This window comes from Pleurodeles waltl, chromosome 3_1 (assembly GCF_031143425.1).
Source record: "Pleurodeles waltl isolate 20211129_DDA chromosome 3_1, aPleWal1.hap1.20221129, whole genome shotgun sequence".
NCBI lineage: Eukaryota > Metazoa > Chordata > Amphibia > Caudata > Salamandridae > Pleurodeles > Pleurodeles waltl.
Window position 1 is genome coordinate 1,625,080,075 of NC_090440.1, and position 26,229 is coordinate 1,625,106,303.

Sequence of the window (26,229 nt, forward strand, 5' to 3'; positions counted from 1 at the left end):
AGGGCGGTGCTGGTAGGGGAGGTGGCGGCTGTACCTGTAGAAATGGGGCACACAGATGGTGCCGCCACCATATGGGAGCTCCCATCGGCGGACGAGTCCGTGTCGCTGGTTGGTGATCCGGTGCCCGACGTGAAGCTCCCCTCGCCCTCCTTCCCACTGGTGCATTTTGAGTCCGTGGTGTGGCCCTCCATGGCCATGTGGGATGCAGCTCCCTCATGCTCCGGTGCCACTGTACCTCCGCCTGATGATGCTGATGCACAAAAGAACAGGGAGAGCACAAAGGGGGGGGAGACAGAAGAAAGACAGGTTGAGTGCATGGCATACCGCTACCTTTGGTGGACAATACAGACACAGCAGCCCTCTGCACTACGCCGTGCTCCTGGCCTCTGCAGATGCAATTTCTGGGATCTGGCCTACATGGCTATGGTGGACATCTGCGCACATGGATGCCACAGGGGCATCTATACCTGTACTTGGCACTCTACTGCGGTGGCGTAGAGTGACACATGGCCTGCATTACGGAGGGGCCTAGCCTACGTATTTCTGCCTGGCCTAGGTACACCCACAGGCCTCCTCCCCCACCCAGACCCCTCCACTGCGCGCAAAGTCCGCAGAATGAGAGAGTACTCACCCCCTTGTGTCTCCTGTGATGCCCTCAAGCGCCCATCCAACTCAGGGTAGGCCACCACCAGGATCCGGAACATCAGGGGGGTCATGGTGCGACGGGCACCCCTCCCACGTTGGGAGGCCATCCCCAGCTGAGCCTCCGCCGTCTTCTTGCTCCAGCGGCGAATGTCCTCCCATCTTTTCCGGCAGTGGGTGCCCCGTCTCTGGTGGACCCCCAGGGTCCGGACGTCCTTGGCGATGGCACGCCAAATGTCCTTCTTCTGGTGGGCGCTGACCTACATGACATGCACAAGGGAAGAAGCAAAGTAATTACCAACTGCACCATCGATGTGAGTGGCCCCCTCCCTACCCTAGCCATGTGGCACATTCATTCACATGCATTCATGTTCCCTGAACTCTGCCCCCTTCCCTCTTACAACCAGCCCTCTCCACCCAGGCCTAGCCCATACAACGTGCTACCTGTGTACTAACCTGGTCTGGAGGACCGTAGAGTAGCGTGTACTGGGGGAGGACCCCGTCTACCAGTTTCTCCTACTCCTGAGCAGTGAAGGCAGGAGACCTTTCCCCAGACGCAGCAGCCATCGTCGCTTCCAGACCGAGGTCACAGCAGCACTTGCAGTGTAGGTCCTCTCCTGTCGAAGATCAGGTATCTAGTGATTGAACAGATAGAAAATGGCGGTGACGTCCGCGGTGGTGACGTCCGCGGCGGTGCGTATCATCACCGCCGGCGCACTTGCTCATTGGCTCCTGGGACCCATAGGTTCCAATGTTAACCAATGCAGCATTGCGCCGCGGTCTGCAACCGCCTACCGCGACGGTGTGCAACGGCAACGCAGTTACCCCACAATACCATTGTCCCAGTTTAGAGGTCAGGCAGCCGCCATTTCAGGGGCCCACATGGCTTCATTTACTTCTGCGTCACACATAGCTAGGCCTACACTCAACACACATACAGGAAGGGTTTTGTGTTTGGTGTCGTCTTCTGTGTAACTGTGGGTACATACCTAGAAAAAAATTGACTCGGTGGTCGCTGTTGTCCTTCCTAGGCGCCGTCAGCTGGGACATTTGAGAAGATGGTGGAATCCTCCGGTGTACCGACCGCTGGTGGACCTGTTGACAATGGAGGAGCGACATTTAATCGTCACCTATAGGTTTGACCATGCCACTATCCAGGAACTATGTACCCATTGGGAGCCAGACCTGATGTCACCAATCCGCCATCCCACTGGAATCCCCCCTGACGTGCAGGTGCTGTCAGTGCTCCATTTCCTTGCAAGTGGCTCTTTTCAGACAACAGTGGCCATGGCATCAGGGATGTCCCAGCCTATGTTTTCCTACGTGCTGTCCAGAGTGTTGTCTGCCCTGCTGAAACACGTAAGGAGATATATCATTTTCCCTGAGGTGGAAGATTTGGCTGCAGTGAAAGGTGACTTCTATGCCCTTGGACATATCCCGAACATCATAGGTGCTATTGATGGGACCCATGTAGCTCTGGTCCACCCCCACAGGAGTGAACAGGTGTACAGGAACAGGAAGAGTTATCATTCGATGAATGTACAGATGGTATGTTTGGCAGACCAGTACATCTCCCAGGTTAATGCTATGTTCCCTGGCTCAGTGCATGACGCCTACATCCTGCGGAATAGCAGCATCCCTGATATGATGGGTCAACTCCAGAGGTACCGTGTGTGGCTATTAGGAAACTCTGGTTACCCCAACCTGTCCTGGATATTGACCCCAGTGAGGAATCCCAGGACCAGGGCAGAGGAACGCTACAATGAGACCCATGGGCGGACTAGGAGGGTGATCGAACGCACCTTCGGCCTCCTGAAGGCCAGGTTCAGGTGCCTCCTTATGACAGGTGGATCCCTATTCTACTCACCGAAGAAGGTGTGCCAGATCATCATCGCCTGCTCGATGCTTCACAATCTTGCTTTGCGATGCCGGGTGCCTTTTCTGCAGGAGGAAGGTCCAGATGACGGTGTTGTGGCAGCTGTGGAGCCTGTGGAGCCTGTGGACAGTGATGAGGAGGAAGCTGAGGAAGAAGACAACGACATTAGGGAGTCAGTCATACAGCAATATTTCCAGTGACATACAGGTGAGAACATTTTCATTTTTACCATTACATTCACTGTTACACGTCTTCCTCTATCCTGTGTGTAATTTCATGGGATTATTTGGTAACTGAGTTGTTCCTTTCCATTATGGTTTCACAGGTGTGGTTACCAACGTGTGTCATCTACATGCATCCTTCAAGGACTTGTGATGTGTGACATAGGTATGTTGCCTTTACAACTAGAAACGCATTTGCACACTGTCATTGATAATACATTTTACCAAATCATAGACTGACCCCAGATTGTTTTGTGGTTCAAGGGTGTTTATTTAAGTGCTAAAAAATGGAGGGGGGTTGTAAAATGGTGAGAGGTGATGGTGGAGGAATGTCCATGGCAGAGTCCAGTCTATTAGTCTCACAGGTGCACTGCCCATATGGGCATAGGAAGTGGAGCTGGGCAGTTTCAGTATGGACAGGGTAACAAAGTGGGACAGTGGGATGACAATCAGGGTGGTCTCATTTCCTGGCGGGGGTCTTGCCATCTTGCTCTGTCCTGTTCCTGGATCTCAGGGCCCGCTTGCGTGGTGGTTGTCCGTCTGCAGGGGGTGGGGTGCTGGTGTGGTGGTACTGTGGCGGGGCGTCCTGTCCACTAGCGCCGGCGGATGTGGTGGGCAGTTCATCGTCCATGCTAGTGTCAGGGGCCCCTTGGAGTGCCACGGTGTCCCTCATGGTCTGCTGTATGTCCTTCAGCACCCCTACGATGGTGCACAAGGCGGAGCTGATGGTCCTGAGCTCCTCCCTGAACCCCAAAAACTGTTCCTCCTGCAGGCGCTGGGTCTCCTGAAACTTGACCAGGACCGTCGCCATCGTCTCCTGGGAGTGGTGGTATGCTCCCATGATGGAGGAGAGGGCCTCGTGGAGAGTGGGTTCCCTTGGCCTGTACGCCCCCTGTCGCACAGCAGCCCTCCCAGTTCCCCTGTGTTCCTGTGCCTCCGTCCCCTGGACTGTGTGCCCACTACCACTGCCCCCAGGTCCCTGTTGTTGTTGGGGTGGTGGGTTATCCTGGGTTCCCTGTAGTGGTGGACACACAGCTGATTGACCTGTCCTGGGTACGGAGGTTTGGGCCCGCTGGGTGGGTGCTGTGCTGGTGTTACCAGAGGGTGGAAGGTCAGTGTTGGGCTGTGCCTGTGCAAGAGGAACCGACTGTCCCGAGGCCCACGATGGTCCGGGCTGGTCATCAGGCTCCAGTAGGGCAGAGCTGCTATCGTCACTGTGAGCCTCTTCTGTGGGTGGAGTGGAGTCGTCTGGACCCTCCGGTGTGGTGACGGTCCTTCGTGATCCTGCAGGGGCATAAGAGCATGATTATTGCATGTGTGTGTGTCATGGTGTGCAATGGGTGGGTGTGCGTGTACCCCCGTGCAAGCATTCCTGTGTGGGGGCTTGTGTGATGTTGGTTAGGGGGTTGTTATGGGTATGTGCAGTGGCCATGCTTTCGTGATGGGTGTTCATGCTTAGTTGTGTCATGCAGGGCTTGTTGTTGGGATGTGTGGTTTGTGTTGTGAGTACATTAGTGAGGAGTTGGAGTGATAGGGGAGGGGGTGAGGGTGGGGGTGTGTGATAGCATGCAGGTAGGGTGGGGGATCTGATAGTTGAGATTTGACTTACCAGTGTCCATTCCTCCACCGACTCCTGCGAGGCCCTCAGGATGCATGATGGTCAAGACTTGCTCCTTCCATGTTGTTAGTTGTGGGGGAGGAGGTGGGGGGTCTGCCGCCAGTCCGCTGAACCGCGATGTTGTGCCTGGAGACCGTTGAACGCACCTTCCCCCGCAGGTCGTTCCACCTCTTCCTGATGTCCTCCCGATTTCTTGGATGCGGTCCCACAGCGTTGACCCTGTCGACTATTCTGCGCCATAGCTCCATCTTCCTGGCTATGGATGTGTGCTGCACCTGTGAGCCAAATAGCTGTGGTTCTACCCGTACGATTTCCTCCACCATGACCCTGAGCTCCTCCTCGGAAAAGCGGGGGTGTCTTTGGCGTGACATGGGGTGGTGTGTGTGATGTGTGGGGTGGTGTGAGTGTGTGTGGTGTTTTGTGCGTGGATGTTGTGTGGGTGATGGTGTTGTGTGCCTCTGTGTGGTGGGATTGTCTATTCTGTGCTGTCTCTCTGGCCTTCGTGACTAATTTTTGGTCATAGGGGTTTGTGGGTGATGTGGGTGTGTGTTTTATATTGTGTTGGGTGTGTGGGAGTGTTGTTTGTATCTGTATCAGGTATGTGTATTTGGAATTGTCCAATGTGGTGGTGTTTTGGAGATGTGTGTGTATTTTGAGCGTGGCGGTGTGTACCGCCAATGGAATACCGCGGTTGAAAGACCGCCGCGTGGATTCGTGGGTCGTAATAGCATGGGCGTGTTTCTGTTGGCGTGGAGGTGGAGGATTTGTTTTTGCCAGTTTAACACTGACCTTTGGTGTGGCGGACTTGTGTGGGTGTCTGAATTTTGGCGGATTCCGAAATGTGGGTCATAATAGCTGTGGCGGAATTTCGCGGTCGCGGCGGTGTATTGGCGGTCTTCTGCATGGCGGTAAGCGGCTTTTACCGCCAATGTTGTAATTACCCCCTTGATCTTGATTTAGGGAAGGTTGGGAACGTTGTGGTAGTATCACGATATCTGTATTTGCATTACGGCAATATGTAATCATGATGTTACAGAAAATTTAGCTACGAATGGAGCAGAGCACATCTAAACTATGTTACTGCGTGTTTTTGTGTTTAAAGATGCAAACTTGAAATGCAAAAGAAAATGGTGTTACTTCCTTTTTGCAATAATACACTATGGGCCAGATTTACAAGAAAGTGGTGCATCAGCTCTGATGTGCCACTTTTCTTGCGCCCCCTGCACCCCCCTAACAACACCATGTGTGTGCCGTATTTACAATATGGTGCACCATGGCGCGCAGTAGGACAATATTGTCAAGTAGTAAGCAGTTTTGCCCATTCTGTGTCTATGGGAAAATATGTTCGTACATATGGCCCTTATTATGCTATTGTGGTACATTGCAGGATTAACGCCATAAATTGTGGCGGTAATCCTGCAAAGTAAAGGGAGGCCCCTTGAAAGTAATGGGCGTGTCATTTTAATGTCTGCCTTGTGCAGGCATTAAAATGATGCTAAAAATGGCACTGTGAAATGCTGTAAATTTCACTGCACCATTTTACAGGCCTCCCTGTGGGGGAATGATCACCTTGCATACATTATGCCTGGTGCAGGCATAATGTGGTGCAAGAGGTTACAAAGTAGAGCAATGAAAGCATTGCGCCACTTTGTAGATATGGCAAAGGAGAATGGCCTCTTTAAAACCACATTAGCGTAAAACAAAATTATGCTAGTGTGGCACTAAGAGGCTCTAGGGCCTTGTAAAACTGTCCCTAAGTTTAAACAGAAAATCTTGATAAATGCCCATAAATCTATGCCATGCACGTTTAGCATGATTTGTTAAACTTTGAACCAGATTTACTAAAAAGTGCACAGCGCAGTGCTGTGCCAAAATTTGCAGGGTCGTGCTGCGTCACTTTAGAAATGCAGGGATGCGCCATATTTACTAAAATACGGCATACCCCTGTGTTTCCCCCTGCACCAGCGCTAAATTTAGCTGCTAGCACAGACACAGGCACCCTTGCACCATAGTGCAAGTGTGTCTGCTTTGAGGGGATTGATTGTTTATGTGCAGGAAGGAACACCTTCCTGCACATAAACAATCCACAATGGCGATTTGGCATTTCTTCCTGCACATAAAGCAATGGGTCTTGCATTTGAACGCCCACAGCAACACTCTCCTCTGATGCAGAAAACTGCATTGGAGGGGCCTATATTTACAAGGTGGCCTTAAGCAACAAAAGTGTCTTTGCGCCACCTTGTAAATGTGGTGCACTGCACAGGCCCTGTAAATCTGACCGTTTGTCTACCTTTAAATGAGACGCTTGTGTCTTTGCATTTATTAGGTAGCAGGTTTAGCAAAACGGCAGTATAACTTCTTCTTTTGAATTGCTCTTCGGTCTGCTGTCTTATAATGATGTTCATCTTTGGACTTTAGTGATATCTGCATTGCCCTTCCAGTTGTATCTATAAACAAAGGCTTATAAATGCACCCACTATTTCAAGGGAATGTGGGTGATACTGGACAGATTAACTTGTTTTTATGGCACTTCTTAACTTTGAATTGTGACTCACAGGTCAGCAAACAGAAGCAGAAGCTAATAAATAACACAGCAAGGAATATGATACTGTGACACAGTTGGGGGTGAGGACCGGGGTTGTCAGGTGAGACACACATGGTTACAAAGAGAAACAAACGTTATGAAAGTCGTAGAAAAATGGGAGATACATGTGAAACTACAAAAGAAGGAATGATGGAAAATGTAAAGAAAGAAAGGAAGATAGAAGGAGAGAACAAAGCAGGAGGGAAAGAATACTGTAGGGAATAGAGGAAAAACAGAAAGAAGGAAAGAAAATAGAAAGGAGAAAAGAGAAGGAAGGAAGGAACTATCCTTGGTGAGAGCAACTCTTGATGACCTTCCGTGGGTTGCGATCCCATGTTTCAGTCACTCACTGGCAGTATGCAGTTCAAAGTGGGGTGGATTTTATTTCTCCGGCTACTCACTTGCCTATTGCTCCGATTCGCAAACATTTTTTTAATACATGAAACTTACACTTGAATTTGTCTTGACCTATTTCTGAATTTCCAGGAGTAACACCTTTTTGTGGGTGAAAGGTCTATGAATTATATCATGTGTTTGTACTCAAGCAATATTTATGTTTATATTTCAGAGGTATTAAAGAATGTATTTCAGGCAGTGGCGGCTCCTTCGCAATGGCAAAGGAGTGTCACCCCCCTGGCTAAGCAGGCAGCTGAAAAATAAAACAACAGTTTACTATTGTTTTATTTTTCAGCTGCTGGCTCAGCCAGCAGCATCTGCAGGGAGGGACAGGCTGAACCATGGGAATGGGGAGAGGGTTGGGGGAGTGGAGTGCACTTAAGTGTGACTCCCATACAGTGTCTGAGCCGCAGACCAAGCCACTCAGATCAAAACTGGTGTTGTTCTCATGGTAGGTTTAGCATGACAGCAGCACCAGGATTGCATGGGGAGCCTGTGCTGGTGTCCCAGGGACTGCTGGGACACCAACACTACCGAGAGGGTACAGAAGAGAGGCGGCCAGCGTCGGAAAGGTACCTTTTTTTTATTATTAATATTTTTTTTATTTCACCCCCCTGTCCCTATCGCACCCCAGCCTGCCCCTCCCCTTGAGATCTGTGGCAGCCGCCGCTGCTTTCAGGGATGTTCAAGTTGTGTTCCAGAGATTTCGCATCTTGTCTGGTGTGGATACCAGCCCTGAGTTAACATACTTGCTACTTATCTTAGATGAGTCTTCTGGGAAGGGTTACTCACTGTGTTCAGTAAAGTAGTGCATCCTTCTTTAATTTCAGGGGAGTCAAGAGTTGACTGTAGATTAGGATTCATACTCTCTTGCATTTATGCTGTTCCTGTTTCATGTATGGGTATTTTTGTTGTTCCTGGGAATTTACACAGGCACAGCCAAGCCTTCTGCAAAGCAGAGAAAGTGGACCTCACAGCACAAAGTTCTAGACCTTGAATTGTAGCAAACATACACTATACACATGGCCTGGCTATGCTGTGCTATGTTCAGTTTGAACACAAAGGGCCTCATTACAAGTTCAGGGCAAAAATCTGATCCCTGTACAAACATGTATTCACACAGGGATCGGAAATGTGATTTGTGTGATAATTATCACACACTCACAGTTTTTTCCTGATATATTCTGGCAGGTCAAGCCTTATGAAGGTTATGGTGGAAAAATGCCCAGAAAAAAAGTAAAACATGGTGAATTTAGGGGGTCATTACACCATTGGCGGTAAAAAGCACTTACCGCCGTGCAGAAGACCACCAATACACCGCCGCGGAATTCCGCCACAGGTATTATGACACACATCTCGGAATCCGCCGAAATTCAGACACCCACACAACTCCGCCACACCAAAGGTCAGTGATAAACTGGCGAAAACAAAACCTCCACCTCCACGCCAACAGAAACACACCCATGCTATTACGACCCACGAATCCACGCGGCGGTCTTTCAACCGCGGTATTCCATTGGCGGTACACACCGCCGCGCTCAAAATACAAACACATCTCCAAAACACCGCCACATTGGACAATTCAAAATACAAACACCTGATACACATACAAACACCACTCCCATACACCCAACACAATATAAAACACACACCCACATCACCCACAAACCCCTACGACCAATATTACAGAGAGAAGGACAGAGAGACTGCACAGCCAAGACAACACCACCATACAGAGACACACAACACCATCACCCAACCCAAATCCACGCACAAAACACCACACACCACTACACATCACCACACACATCAACACTCACACCGCCCCACACATCACACACACCACCCCATGTCACACCAAAGACACCCCGCTTCTCCGAGGAAGAGCTCAGGGTCATGGTGGAGGAAATCATCCGGGTAGAGCCACAGCTATTTGGCTCACAGGTACAGCACACATCAATAGCCAGGAAGATGGAGCTATGGCGAAGAATCATGGACAGGGTAAACGCCGTGGGACAGCTCCCAAGAAATAGGGAGGACATCAGGAAGAGGTGGAACGACCTACGGGGGAGGTGCGTTCAACGGTCTCCAGGCACAACATTGCGGTTCAGCGGACTGGCGGCGGACCCCCACCTCCTCCCCCACAACTAGCAACATGGGAGGAGCAAGTCTTGACCATCATGCATCCTGAGGGCCTCGCAGGAGTCGGTGGAGGATGGGACACTGGTAAGTCAAATCTTAACTATCATATCCCCCACCCTACCTGCATGCTCTCACACACCCTCACTCTCACACCCTCCTCTATCACTACAACTCCTCACTAATGTACTCACAACACAAACCACCCATCCCAACACCAAGCCCTGCATGACACAACTAAGCATGGACACCCAGCACTAAAGCATGCCCACTGCACATACCCATACAACCGCCTAAACCACCATCACACAAGCTCCCACACAGGAATTCTTGCACTGGGGTACCACCCATTGCACACCATTACACACACACATAGAATAATCATTCTCTTATGCCCCTGCAGGAACCCGAAGGACCGTCACCACACCAGAGGGTCCAGACAACACCACTCCACCCCCAGAAGAGGCCCACAGTGACGATAGCAGCTCTGCCCTACTGGATCCTGTTGACCAGCCCGGACCATCGTGGGCCTCAGGACAGTCGGTTCCCCTTGCACAGGCACAGCCCAACACCGACCTTCCACCCTCTGGTAACACCAGCACAGCACCCACCCAGCGGGCCCAAACCTCCCTACCCAGGACAGGTCAATCAGCGGTGTGTCCACCACTACAGGGAACCCAGGCTAACCCACCACCCCAACAACAACAGGGACCTGGGGGCAGTGGTAGTGGGCACACAGTCCAGTGGACGGAGGCACAGGAACACAGGGGAACTGGGAGGGCTGCTGTGCGACAGGGGGCGGACAGGCCAAGGGAACCCACTCTCCACGAGGCCCTATCCTCCATCATGGAAGCATACCACCACTCCCAGGAGACGATGGCGACGGTCCTGGACAAGTTGCAGGAGACCCTGCGCCTGCAGGAGGAACAGTATTTGGGGTTCAGGGAGGAGCTCAGGATCATCAGCTCCGCCTTGGGCACCATCGTAGGGGTGCTGAAGGACATACAGCAGACCTTGAGGGACACTCCAAGGGGCCCCTGACACTAGACAGGACGATGAACTGACCACCACCTCCGCCGGCACTAGTGGACAGGACGCCCCGCCACAGGACCACCACACCAGCACCCCACCCCCTGCAGACAGACAACCACCACGCAAGCGGTCCCTGAGATCCAGGAACAGGACAGAGCAAGATGGCACGACCCCCGCCAGGAAATGAGACCACCCTGTTTGTCCTCCCACTGTCCCACCTTGTTACCCTGTCCATACTTAAACTGCCCCAGCTCCACTTCCTATGCCCAGATGGGCAGTGCACCTGTGAGACTAATAGACTGGACTCTGCCATGGACATTCCTCCGCCATCACACATCCTCATTTTACAACCCCCTCCCATATCTGAGCACTTCAATAAACACCCTTGAAACACAAAACAATCTGGAGTCAGTCTGTGATTTAGTAAATATGTATTATCAATGACAGTGTCATAATGCGTTTCCTATTGTAAGGCTAACATACCTATGTCACACATCACAAGTCCTTGAAGGATACAAGCAGATGACACGTTGGTAACTCAGTTACCAAATAGTGGTTGAAATCGACAGACAGGATAGAGGTAGACGTGTGAAAGTTAATATAATGTTAAACATGAAAATGTTCTCACCTGTGTGTCACTGGAAATATTGCTGTATGACTGACTCCCTGTTGTCGTTGTCTTCTTCCTCAGCTAGTGGACAGGACGCCCCGCCACAGGACCACCACACCAGCACCCCACCCCCTGCAGACAGACAACCACCACGCAAGCGGTCCCTGAGATCCAGGAACAGGACAGAGCAAGATGGCAAGACCTCCGCCAGGAAATGAGACCACCCTGTTTGTCCTCCCACTGTCCCACCTTGTTACCTTGTCCATACTTAAACTGCCCCAGCTCCACTTCCTATGCCCAGATGGGCAGTGCACCTGTGAGACTAATAGACTGGACTCTGCCATGGACATTCCTCCGCCATCACCCATCCTCATTTTACAACCCCCTCCCATATCTGAGCACTTCAATAAACACCCTTGAAACACAAAACAATCTGGAGTCAGTCTGTGATTTAGTAAATATGTATTATCAATGACAGTGTCATAATGCGTTTCCTATTGTAAGGCTAACATACCTATGTCACACATCACAAGTCCTTGAAGGATGCAAGGAGATGACACGTTGGTAACTCAGTTACCAAATAGTGGTTGAAATCGACAGACAGGATAGAGGTAGACGTGCGAAAGTTAATATAATGTTAAACATGAAAATTTTCTCACCTGTGTGTCACTGGAAATATTGCTGTATGACTGACTCCCTGTTGTCGTTGTCTTCTTCCTCAGCTAGTGGAGAGGACGCCCTGCCACAGGACCACCACACCAGCACCCCACCCCCTGCAGACGGACAACCACCACGCAAGCGGTCCCTGAGATCCAGGAACAGGACAGAGCAAGATGGCAAGACCCCCGCCAGGAAATGAGACCACCCTGTTTGTCCTCCCACTGTCCCACCTTGTTACCCTGTCCATACTTAAACTGCCCCAGCTCCACTTCCTATGCCCAGATGGGCAGTGCACCTGTGAGAGTAATAGACTGGACTCTGCCATGGACATTCCTCCGCCATCACCCATCCTCATTTTACAACCCCCTCCCATATCTGAGCACTTCAATAAACACCCTTGAAACACAAAACAATCTGGAGTCAGCCTGTGATTCAGTAAATATGTATTATCAATGACAGTGTCATAATGCGTTTCCTATTGTAAGGCTAACATACCTATGTCACACATCACAAGTCCTTGGAGGATGCAAGCAGATGACACGTTGGTAACCACACCTGTGAAACTGTAATGGAAAGGTACAACTCAGTTACCAAATAGGGGTTGAAATCGACAGACAGGATAGAGGTAGACGTGTGAAAGTTAATGTAATGTTAAACATGAAAATGTTCTCACCTGTGTGTCACTGGAAATATTGCTGTATGACTGACTCCCTGTTGTCGTTGTCTTCTTCCTCAGCTTCCTCATCATCACTGTCCACAGGCTCCACAGCTGCTACAACACCGTCATCTGGTTCATCCTCCTGCAGAAAAGGCATCTGGCGTGGCAAAGCCAAATTATGAAGCATGGAGCAGGCGATGATGATCTGGCACACCTTCTTCGGTGAGTAGAATAGGGATCCACCTGTCATATGGAGGCACCTGAACCTGGCCTTCAGGAGGCCGAAGGTGCGTTCGATCACCCTCCTAGTCCGCCCATGGGCCTCATTGTACCGTTCGTCTGCCCTGGTCCTGGGATTCCTCACTGGAGTCAATAGCCAGGAAAGGTTGGGGTAACCAGAGTCCCCCAATAGCCATTCACGGTGCCTCTGGAGTTGACCCATCATATCAGGGATGCTGCTATTCCGCAGGATGTAGGCGTCATGCACTGACCAGGGAACATAGCATTTACCTGGGAGATGTACTGGTCTGCCAAACAGACCATCTGAACATTCATAGAATGATAACTCTTCCTGCTCCTGTACACCTGTTCACTCCTGTGGGGGGGACCAGAGCTACATGGGTCCCATCAATGGCATCTATGACGTTGGGGATATGTCCAAGGGCATAGAAGTCACCTTTAACTGTAGGCAAATCTGCCAACTCAGGGAAAATGATGTATCTCCTTACGTGTTTCAGCAGGGCAGACAACACTCTGGACAGTACGTTGGAAAACATAGGCTGGGACATCCCTGATGCCATGGCCACTGTTGTCTGTAAAGACCCACTTGCAAGGAAATGGAGCACTGACAGCACCTGCACGTCAGGGGGGATTCCAGTGGGATGGCGGATTGGTGACATCAGGTCTGGCTCCAACTAGGTACATAGTTCCTGGATTGTGGCACGGTCAAACCGGTAGGTGACGATGACATGTCGCTCTTCCATTGTCAACAGGTCCACTAGTGGTCGGTACACCGGAGGATTCCGCCATCTTCTCACATGTCCCAGCTGTCGGTGCCTACGAAGGACAACAGCGACAAATCAGTTATTATTCCTCCAGGTATGTACCCACAGTTACACACAAGACTACACCACTCACAAAACCCTTCCTGTATGTGTGTTGAGTGTAGGCCTAGCTATGTGTGACGCAGAGGTAAATCAAGCCATGGGGGCGCCTGAAATGGCGGCTGACTGACCTCTAAACTGGGACAATGAGATTGTGGGGTAACTGCGCTGGCATTGCACAACGTCGCGGTAGGCGGTTGTAGACCGTGGCGCAATGCTGCATTGGTTCACATAGGACCCTATGGGTCCCAGGAGCCAATGAACAGGTGCGCCGGCGGTGATGATGCGCACCGCCATTTTCTATCTGTTCAATCACTAGATAACTGACCTTCGACAGGAGAGGACCTACACTGCAAGTGCTGCTGTGACCTCGGTCTGGAAGCGACGATGGCTGCTGCGTCTGGGGAAAGGGCCCCTGCCTTCACTGCACAGGAGTTGGAGAAACTGGTAGACGGGGTCCTCCCCCAGTACACGCTACTCTACGGTCCACCAGACCAACAGGTTAGTACACAGGGAGCACGTTGTATGGGCTAGGCCTGGGTGAAGAGGGCTGGTTGGAAGAGTGAAGGGGGCAGAGTTCATAGAACATTAATGCATGGGAATAAATGGGCCACATGGCCAGAGTAGGGAGGGGGCCACTCACATCGACGGTGCAGTTGGTAATGACTGTTCCTCTTTCCTTGTGCATGTCATGTAGGTCAGCGCCCACCAGAAGAGGGACATTTGGCGTGCCATCGCCAAGGAGGTCCGGACCCTGGGGGCCCACCAGAGACGGGGCACCCACTGCCGGAAAAGATGGGAGGACATTCGCCGCTGCAGCAAGAAGACGGCGGAGGCTCAGCTGGGGATGGCCTCCCAACGTGGGAGGGGTGCCCGTCGCACCATGACCCGCCTGATGTTCCGGATCCTGGCGGTGGCCTACCCGGAGTTGGATGGGCGCTGGAGGGCATCACAGCAGACACAAGGGGGTGAGTACACTCTCATTCTGCTGACTTTGCGTGCAGTGGAGGTGTCTGGCCTGGGGGAGGTGGGCTGTGGGAGTCCCTAGGCCAGGGCGAGTTCGGTAGGCAAGGCCCCTCCTTAATGCAGGCCATGTGGCACTCTACCCCACCTCAGCAGAGTGCCAAGTACAGGTATAGTTGCAACTGTGGCATCCATGGAGGGCCACACCACGGACTCTGAATGCACCAGTGGGACGGAGGGTGAGGAGAGCTTCACATCGGCCACCGGATCACCAAGCCGCGACACGGACTCGTTCGCCAATGGGGGCTCCCTTGTGGTGGCGGGACCATCTGTGCGCCCCACTTCTACAGGTACAGCCGCCACCTCCCCTACCAGCACCGCCCTCCCAGCAGCCCCTCAGCGTTTGCCCCGTGCCCGCTCACCCAGGAGGGTAGGCATCACCTTCGTCCCAGGCACCTCAGGCCCTGCCCCAGTCACCCCTGCTGCCCTCGGTGAGGAGGCCATTGACCTCCTCAGGTAACTCACTGTTGGGCAGTCTACCATTGTGAATGCCATCCAGGGTGTAGAACGAGAGTTGCAACACGGTAATGCATTCCTGGAGGGCATTCATTCTGGTCAGGCTGTCCTTCAGCGAACCCTGCAATCTCTGGCCTCAGCACTGATGGCAGCCATTGTCCCTGTGTCCAGCCTCCCCCCTCCAACCTCCTCCACCCAGACCCAATCTCCTGTACCCCAGCCCATCCCAAGCACACCTACAGACCAGCATGCACACAAGTCAGCACACACAAGTAGCTCAAGCAAACATAGGCACCACACAACCCACAGGCACTCACGCAAGCCTCACCCACGTACAGACACAGCAACATCCACTGCCTCCACTGTGTCCCCCTCCTCCTCTTCTCCCTCCTCCCTCCCAGTCTCGTCTACACACACACCTGCATGCACCACATCTACAGGCACCATGAATCGCACAAGGAGACCCAGCACCACGAGCCGCTCACCTGCACTCACCACCTCCACTGCCATTTACACGTCCCCTGTGTCCTCTCCCAGTGTGTCTGTGACGCCCCCTCCCAAAGTACACAAACGTGGGCACCCACACACCCAACATCCATCCACCTCACAACAGCCTCCAGTACCTGCACCCAAAACACCTCCGACAACCACCTCCTCTTCCTCCACTCCCAGACCCCCTCCAACTACCCATCCCAGTGTACGTCAGAAACTGTCTCTCTGTAAAGTTGACCTTTTTGCTCCCACCCCCCCCCCTCCAATTCATCAGTACCGTCGTAGCGCCTCAGCCAAAAAGCCTCCAATACCAGTGTTCAACCTGTTCAAGGTTTGTGGAGTGCACCGGCCACCAGGGCAGGCAGTGTGACCCAGAGCCAAGGCACTGGCAGCCCACCCCCTGTAAAGGCTCTAAAATTGGAGCGTGGACGACGGGACCGTGTGAAGACTCCTGGTGGGAAAACAACTCACATGGGTTCCAAGGGGATTGGAGACACAACCGCCAGCACCGTCCTCACTGGTCAGGAGACCACCGCCGGAGTCACAGCCCAGGAGGGCCCAAGTATCGTCACTGGTCAGGAGACCACCGCCACCGCCAGAGTCACAGCCCAGGAGGGCCCAAGTATCGTCACTGGTCAGGAGACCACTGCCCAAGTCACAGCCCATGAGGGCCCAAGTATCATCACTGGTCAGGAGACCACCGCCGGAGTCACAGCCCAGGAAGGCCCAAGTATCGTCACTGGTCAGGAGACCACCGCCAGAGTCGCAGCCCAGGAGGGCCCAAGTATCGTCACTGGTCAGGAGACCGCCGCCAGAGTCACAGCCCAGGAGGGCCCAAGTATCGTCACTGGTCAGGAGACCACCGCCAGAGTCACAGCCCAGGAGGGCCCAAGTATCGTCACTGTTCAGGATACCACCGCCACTGCCGGAGTCAGTGCCCAGGAGGGCCACGGCTGCCACAGCCCAGGTGGACTATGATGGAACGTCATGCCACACACCAATGCCCAGTGTAGGTAACGTCATGCCACACACCAATCCCCAGTATAGGGAGCGTCATGCCACACACCAATGTCCGTACCAGAACCGCCATGGCAAAGCACTGCTGAACAGTCCAGAGACCGCCATGGCAAAGCACCGCTGAACAGTCCAGAGACCGCCATGGCAAAGCACCGCTGAACAGGGCAAAGACCGCCATGGCAAAGCACCGCTGAATAGGGCAAAGACCGCCATGGCAAAGCACCGCTGAACAGTCCAGAGACCACCATGGCAAAGCACCGCTGAACAGGGCAAAGACCGCCATGGCAAAGCACCGCTGAACAGTCCAGAGACCGCCATGGTGAAGACCGCTGAACAGGGCAAAGACCACCATGGCAAAGCACTGCTGAACAGTCCAGAGACCGCCATGGCAAAGCACCATTGAACAGGGCAAAGACCGCCATGGGAAAGCACCGCTGAACAGTCCAGAGACTGCCATGGCAAAGCACCGCTGAACAGGGCAAGCACCGGGTAGGAATGAATAGACCGCCACATCAGGCATCCTTATCCCATGTGCAGCTGGGACAGTGACAGGACAGGAACTTACACGGGGAGACTCATCCAGTCTGGGCACCAGTCCCCCACAGAACCAGTGGAGAACGTTATCGACTTGAGAGACTGTGGCTTTGCACTCCCCAGGATGGCACGGTGGGCACCCCACCCACTATAGAGACTTGAGAGACTGTGGCTTTGCACTCCCCAGGATATAGCAGTGGGCAAACCACCCACTGTAGAGACTTGTGAGACTGTGGCTTTGCACTCCCCAGGATGGCACAGTGGGCAAACCACCCACTGTAGAGACTTGAGAGACTGTGGCTTTGCACTCCCCAGGATGGCACAGTGGGCAAACCACCCACTGTAGAGACTTGAGAGACTGTGGCTTTGCACTCCCCAGGATGGTCCAGTGGGCACCCCACCCACTGTAGAGACTTGAGAGACTTTGGCTTTGCACTCCCCAGGATACATCAATAGGCATGGAGCCCCGTCGTGCTTCTGGCTTTGCAGTAATCCGGCTGAGGTGCCCCCCTTCCCTTCCCCCGAGGTGCCTGTAGTATTTCTATCTGATGTCCCGGCAGTGTTCTCTCCGATTGTGGTCAGGTATCTTTTGTGGGCCTCGCCCATGCATTTTTGGACTGTTGGTGCACGGACATTGTTATGCACATATCTGCACTACTTCTCGTAATGTATATATTTCTGACTGAATTTCGTATATATCTGTATATTTTTGTAAGACATGTATATTGCAACATTACAATGTTTGAACGGATTTCGCTTTGTCTTTTCATTCTTCCAGGGGGATTGTGGGTTGTTACTGTGATTTTTGTGGATGCATTGGTGTGTATGTTGTATTATGCGAGGTTGGGGGTGGGGGTGTTTGGTGGGTGTCCCACTAACTTTTGCCTCCCCCATGTTGTAGGTGCAGTACTCACCGCTGTCTTCGGCGCCTACGTAGATGATGGTCGTAGAGAAGCAGAAAGACAAGGGCATGGAGTATTTGGAGTTCCAGGTCCTTGGATTCCTCGTTCCTCGTGGGATGTGTTGAGGTGAGCGTTTTCCCATTGCAAAAGCTGTTTCCGTCGTGTTTTTATCCACGGTGAATCCACCCCGGAAAAGGTGGCGGATTGGCGGGTTGTGATACTATGGGCGGTACATTGTCTTCCGCCTGTCTGTTGCCGGTGACCGCCGGGCTGCTTGTCTGTACCGCCGTGGCGGGCGGTGTGTTAAATTGGCTGTCTTTGTTGGCGGTTTCCGCCTGGGTCATAATTCCCTTTTTTTATCCGCCGCCCTGTTTGCGGTAGTACCGCAGCTTTAACACCGTCCGCCAGGGTTGTAATGACCACCTTAGTGTGTTAAAAACTGATTCTGCATGTCATGCCTCGTTTTTCAGTTGAGAACTCAGAATGGAAATGGTATTTACCACATGTGGTACATTCCCAGGCTCGCCAACTCTCAAGGTGCCACCATATATCACATGATTTTGCCTCCCTTCACAAGGTCACGCGGTGGGGAGCCGAAATCACATGGTGGAAGGAAAAACGAGCTGAAAACCCACTGTAAACAGTGGGTTTCCAGCTCACTTTTGTAGGCTGTAAGCTGCTGATGTCTGTAAAAGGTATGAAACCACCCCAGGGCATCAACCACAGCCTGGATGGCCCTTGGTTCTTTTTTGTTAATTTTAGAACGGGTGGGGTGCTTAGTGAGAGGCAGAGTGCCTCTAAGTGAGCGCTTAGCACCAGGCTCCATCCCCTCCAAGGCCTTGGCCCCTCCTCACACTGTGAAAATATTTTGGATGCTGGCAGGTATGCATACCCCACCTTATTGCTGCAAACTTGGAATGATGGCCAGAGTAAGGTGACAAACCGTATACTGTGCGCACGTTAAATAACTTTAAGCATAGTCATTGGTGATGTTACATATGTCTCCATCAGTGATGTTGGTGATGATATATATGTCTTTATCGGTGATTTCATTAATAATGTCATTGGTGATCTTTTCAGTGATACTATAGAAACAAACGTTTGCAATTTCATCTTGTATTTTGCGTGTGGAGTCATAAACAGAGAATTATGGGTAATAGGTATTCACTGGTGTCTTTTATTGGTTATTCAGTTTTGAGTCATAAGCTTAACATTTATTCAAGTTACGTTTTATCTTGAAATATGGAAGTTGCACATTTTTGGAAACTGCTCTGTAATTAATTTTTTCAATTTAAGGCTGTGGCTATTTTGTTCCTTCCTGTAAACGTGTGACACTGCTTTGCGCCCCTGACTGCTCATATATGGGTTCATCTCTTCAGCAGCATTGTAATGTGTCTGCAATCATTTCTGATTCCACAGTCATGAAACTGAATAGTGTATTACTAACGTGATGCACCTATTAGTCTAATAATTGATTCTACACCGCTTATTATTATTGTTAAAATAAGAAAAAAGTTTAAAATGTACCTTCCTGTACACAATGTAGAGCAAGGAGGGGAAGTCAATTAAGGATGTGTGCTTAATTCACACCACGGGCCACATGTACTAATGATTTTGCATATCGCAAACAGCAAATCTGGCTGTTTGTGACATCCAAAATCCACATCCCGATGCTCAAACCCAGTTTTGTAATTCGGTTAACTTTTTAACAAATCGCAAAACGGGATTGCGACTCGCAATTAGGAAGGGGGGTTCCCTTCCTAATTGCGACTCGCAGTCCCATGTATGATTGTTTTGTGACCGCGAATGCAGTCGCAAAACAATCACAGTTAGCACCAGTGTCACACTGGTGCTAACAGATTCGCAAACGGAAAGGGGTCCCCAGGGGACCTCTTCCCCTTTGTGAATGTCTCTGAAAAAATTAAACAAAAACATTTCATTTTTTGTTTTTGTAATGAATCTCGGTTCCCTTTAAGGAAAATGGGCTGCATTACAAAAAAACTGCTTTATTTAAAAGCAGTGACAGACATGGTGGTCTGCTGTCTCCAGCAGGCCACCATCCCTGTGAAGGCCGCCATTCCCAAGGGGGTCGCAAATTGCGACCTACCTCATGAATAATCATGAGGTGGGCATTTGTGACTCCCTTGCGAGTCACAAATAGTGTCAATGACACTATACTACATACGGTTTTGCGACTTGCAAATTGCGTGGCGCAAAGAAAAACTTTGATACATGCAGCCCCAGATGTCTGGCTCCTACTCCAGATCTGCATGCTAAGCATTGGCATAACATGATTTACGTTGCCAGAATGCAATAAAACTTCTTTAATTTTCAGTTTAAAGATGTTTGTATTTCTGCATGTGTGGCTGTTGACCAGTGACAGTGCTTTTAATTGAGGTTGCCTGATTGAGGGTCCTGGGTGAAAGCTAGACAGACTATTTTTCCCTCGGGATTCTTTGTGAATGGGGAAAGGATGAACAAGATTGGTGGGGTGATGGTGGGGGGGGGGGGGGGGTGAGACAGCAAAGATATTTAGGTAGTCAGGAAAGGAAGTGACAACCTCTTTAGAGTCCAACAAGGGCCCAGCAGGGAGAATGTTTCATTGGTTCCAAGTGTGGTGTTTCTGGTCATTTCCCTGCTGTGAATTTTGTGGCATGGTTGGCCAGGAAGACACAGAGGCTGAGTGAGCAGCCCTACACACACTAAGTGAGACTGGGTGTGCTGACATGCTGAGACCTGGAGTTTTGGAACAGGCCTAGGTAGGGATTGTGAGTTCAACGTGGGCTGTGTCGAGTGATGTGGCAGCTAAGCCACAGCTTGCACCACTCCAAAAGGGAAAGGATAGGGCAAGGGTGGGGCGCTGAGGGGCAGGAGTGCTTCTCCTGGGAATTTCAATACTAAGGCAGCAGTGAGGAGGAAGAGCCTCCCTGCCAACATACTGCACAAGGCTCCAGGCAGGAACCTGCCACTTTTGTCTGTAGCAGGTGAGTTGGAGCCTATTATTGGGCAAGCTAGTGGTGGTACTGTCACTGGTGCTGGGGCCATGGTGACACCAGTGGCCCCAATTGAGGAGGCACCTTTAGACCTTTCAGTGAAAACAGCTGGGGGGCAGACAAGGCCTGGGGCACAGGCTTCCAGCTTGAGGGGCAAAAGGAAGCAGACTGGGGAAAGCAGCAGTTGGCCTAGACTGGTTCCAGGAGCACGGCCTGGCACTGTGGGGGGTCTGAGGGAGGGAGGTGCTGATGCTGGTGAGAGTGTGCCGAACTGGGGCTCTGGGCAGATTGAGGACAGGTTGATCGGGAAGACAGGCAGGTGGGGCTGGGGAGCAGGCAGTTCAGCAGGTCACCGGAACAGGAGCTCAGGAAGTTGCTGCTGCTCTGCACGTGGAACTGGGCTGACTCCCTTTTATAGAGTCTTGGCCCAGCCCACAACCACACCCAGGCAGGCTGCAGGGAAAGTTTCTAGAAGGTCCTGGAAAGGGACCACACCCTGACTCACTCTAAAAGCATGCAGCAATACAGTGCAAATGAACAGTATTTATAAGCACCTTAAGAATGAATCTTCTGAATTGAATTCTGCAATGCATAAGGTTAAACATTAACATATCATCATAATGCATAAATTACATTATCTGAAGAGTGTTGAGTTTTTGCATTCTAGACGCCAGTAGAGCGCGCACTGTCCTGGTGTTGACAGTACTACCCTCTCCCAGGCGTGCTCTAGGGCCTGCTTGTCTGGATTGAGATGATGAAAGCGTCTCACAAGTACTGGAGCATGAACATCAGATGCGGAAACCCGTGAATTACTTTCAGGGCCATAACCTTTCCATGAGATTAAGTACCATAGGTTACGCCCTCTCAGTTTCGAGTCCAACACTTTCTTGACTTCGTATTCTTCTTCCCCCTGTACTAGAACAGGAGCTGGATGAGGGCGGATCTTTTGAACAGCCTTTTTTAAGAGGGAAGTATGGAACACTGGAAGAATTCGTAAGGATTTTGGCAATTGCAGTTTATAGGTCACAGGATTGATTTGCTGAAGAACAGTGTAAGGACCTATAAATTTAGGGTTGAACATGTGCTTCCTCTTGAAGTCTATATGTTTTGTGGAAAGCCATACTTTGTCACCTGGTTGATACTGCGGTCCCTCATAATGTTTCTTGTCATAATGCTTTTTGTATTTTTGTTTGGCTTTCTCTAAATGCTGTTGAATTGATCTCTGAGTTTGATGCAAATGTTGAATGGCCTCCGACACAGCTGGAGCGAGCGAACCCTCCTGAGGAATTGTGATGGGCAAGGTGTGAGGATGATAGCCAAACAACCCAAAGAAGGGTGTAACACCAGTAGCAGTGTGGAAGGAGTTGTTGTAGGCTAACTCAGCTAACCAGAGCATTGATGTCCAAGAATGAAGTGCTTTTTCGGCGTAAGCACGTAAGTATTGCTTCAAAGTCTGATTTAGTCTCTCCGTTTGACCATCTGTTTGAGGATGGCGGCTTGTAGATAGAGTAGATGTCACCTGGAGTGTTTTACACCATGTCTTCCAGAAGTTGGAGGCAAATTGCGACCCCCGATCGGAGAGGATCACTTTTGGCAGTCTATGATAACGAACCACTCTATTCAGTAAGATAGTTGCCAATTCACTAGAGGTAGGTAATTTCTTACAGACAATGAAATGTCCATATTTTGTGAGACTGTCTACTACCACCAGAATTACTGAATGCTGTTGAACCACTGGCAGACCTGTAATAAAGTCTAAAGAGATGTGATCCCATGGACGACTTGGGGTTGGGAGTGGGTGTAGCAACCCTTTCGGTTTTGAATCACTTGTTTTAATATGAGCACAGACTTCGCAGTTGTTTACCATTGTTTTTACATCATTTGTTAAGGTAGGCCACCAAAAATAGCATTGAATTAATTCAAGAGTTTTAGGAGTACCTGGGTGACCTGCCGTAGGTATAACATGTAACCAATGAAACACAATCTTGCGAAGTTTGGTAGTGGGCACGAACAAACAAGCATCATGAAAGGGTAATCCTTGCTTGATTGACCTTTTTGGATCTGCTTGGGCCCACGTCTGGCATTTTTCAACAGTAAATGAATTGCGGATGTCTTCAAAGAAATGTTCTGTTTTTATGATACATAGGACCTTGTCAGGAGCAATGATAGCCCTGGAGGGTTGAACTGCAGGCAATGTGGTAGACTCTTGGCGGGACAAGGCATCAGCTTTGCGATTATCTTTACGAGGCTGATAAGTTACCACAAAATCAAACTCGGCAAAAGACAGCATCCAGCGTAATTTCCAAGGAGTCAAAAGTCTGGCGGAACTCATAAATTGAAGATTACGGTGATCAGTATATACTGTGACAGTATATTTGGCTCCCAACAAATGATGCCTCCATTCTTTAAAGGCGTCACGAATTGCCAGAAGCTCTTTTTCAGCAATGACATAGTTCTGTTCGGCTTCATTCAACTTCTGAGACATGTAAGCTACAGGATGAAGCTGACTTGTGTCTTTGTTTCGTTGTGACAAAACGGCTCCTATTGACACATCTGAAGCATCAGCTTCCACTATGAAAGGTCGATCCGCATCTGGATGAGTCAAAACTGGGGCAGTGGAAAAGGCTTCTTTCAAAGTTGAAAAAGCTTGATCGGCTTCTGGGGACCATACAAATGTTTCTTTCTTTCTTAATAGCTTAGTAATTGGAGCCACTGTCTGGGAGAAATGGTTGATGAACCTCCGGTAAAAATGTGCAAAGCCCAGGAAACATTGTACATCACTTACAGTCTTTGGAGTGGGCCAATCTGATACGGCTTTTACTTTCTATTCTGCCATCACCATACCTTGAGGGGTAAGGATGACCCCTAAAAACTCAACTGTGGTAACATGAAACTCACACTTGGTTAGTTTGCAATATAGATGGTGTTTGTGAAGGGCTGCCAACATTTTCTTGACATGTTGAACATGTTCATTTTCATTGTCTGAGTAGATCAAAATATCATCAATGTAGACTATGGCAAAGATATCGAGGTACTCTCTAAGAACGTCATTTAAGAAAAATTGAAAAGCTGCTGGAGCATTGCACAGACCAAAAGGCATGACGGTGTATTCAAAAAGGCCATATCTTGTTTTGAATGCCGTTTTCCATTTGTCACCCTCTCTCATTCTGACCAAATGATAAGCACCTCGAAGATCAAGCTTCGTGTAGATCTTTGCTTTCTTTACTTGTTCCAGTAAGACCGGAATTAGAGGCAAAGGATATTTGTTCTTGATGGTGATTTTGTTCAAACCCCTATAGTCAATACACGTTCGAAGCTCTCCATTCACTTTTGAAACAAAAAACAAAGGAGAAGCTGTGGGAGACTTAGTGGGGCGGATGAAACCATTCTCTAAGAATTGATCCAAGTATTTTCGTAAATGTTGATTTTCATGTTCTGACAGGGCATACACACGACAGTTGGGAATTATTGCACCTGGAACTAGATCAATTTGACAGTCATAAGATCTATGAGGAGGTAAGTTCTCTGCTTCCTTCTCATCAAATACATCTTCATAAGATGAACACTGTTTGGGCAACTGAACTTCTTTTTCTGCGGCGGTAGCTATATAAGAATTGTGAACTTCTGATTCTTGAGTCCTTTGGAGACATCGTTCTTTACATAGCACTGATGAGAACATGACCTTTCGTCTGCCCAATTAATCTCTGGATTGTGATGAGTTAACCATGGCAGGCCAAGGATGATCCCATACTGGGGAGCATGGATCACGTCAAGGATAAGTTTCTCTTCATGTTTCTTTCTTTGATTTTTACCTTGACAAATTACTGTCAGGAGGACAGTCTGAAAAGTTACCAGACCTCCAGTTAAGAGTTTTCCATCGACTGCCTGAATGATTTCTGAGGTCTTCTTTTCAATGCATGGGATCCCCCATGCACAAACCAATTGGGCGTCAACAAAGTTCCCGGTAGCCCCAGAGTCGACTAGAGTCTTCTTGAAATAAGTATTTTTCTTGACCTGAACTCTTATTCCCAATTTGAGATATCTGGATTGTGAAGGGTCCACGGTGACACCCAAGAGCAACCCTTCTCTGCATCTTGGGTGTTTTAGTTTTCCGACTCGACTGATGCATTGGCTGCAACCTTCTGAACTGGACGTTGTTTGTTCTTTAGTTTGATTGAACAGTCTTTGACAAAATGACCTTTTCGCCCACAATAGAGACATTGTCCATTTTTTCTGCGTAGGTCCTTTTCATCTTTGGTCAAAGGTCTCCTGATGGTTCCAATCTCCATCGGTTCAGGCGTCCTTTCTTTCGGATTTCTTGAGTCTCTGTTATCGTGAACACGCCAGGAATATTTTTCAGTCTTTTTACGCGTTCCTCTTCGCTCAGTTAAACGATGGTCAAGCCTCAAGACAAGGTTTATTAATTCTTGACAGTCTGTGGGTTGCGGGTCGATTTGCGCCAAGATATCTTTTAACTCCTCTTTGAGTCCCTTGTAAAACAAGGCCGCTTGTTTTTCCTCTAGCCAGGATGTCTCAGCGACCAGCCGATTAAAGTTGGCTAAATATGACATTAAGTCCTGATTCCCCTGACGTAAGTCTAATAATTCACGATCTGCTGACAGTGTTACAGTTCTACAATCAAAAACTCACCCAAACTCCCGAACAAAATTTCTCTAGCTGTACAACAGGGGACTATCTTTGCGCACAACAGGAATAGCCCAAGTAGCTGCATCTCCAGACAAATATGACAACAAGAAGGCCACTTTGAACTGGGCATCAGGAAAAGTATGTGGTCTGCAGGTGAAGTGTAATTCCACTTGAACCAGGAAAGATTGCGCTTTCAAGGGGTCACCTGAGAAACGTTCTGGGGGAGCTAAAGGAATAGCTGAAGGAACAGTGAGGGAAATGTTAGTCGGATTACCTCCAGAAGTCTGAGAAGAAGTGCCTGGCCAAGACACACCTGTGGGACTTTGTTCTTTCTTCTCTACCTTATCCTGTAACTGACTCACTTTCTCAGCTAGACTCTGTGTCAAATCTTTTGATGATACCACTTCTGACTGGAGCTGGGTGATAGCCTTGACTAGCCCGTCCAGTGTGGTCATGCTGAGAACATACACAAACCAGGAGGATAATAATTTGTGGGCTCACTATTCTGTCAGAGTCTCCAGATCCTCGGGATCTGTGCACGTTCCCAACACTTCCACCACAAGACAGCTCCAATACTCTGATTAGATTTATCACAGAGTCTAAGAGAGTCCACGTGGGGAAAAGGG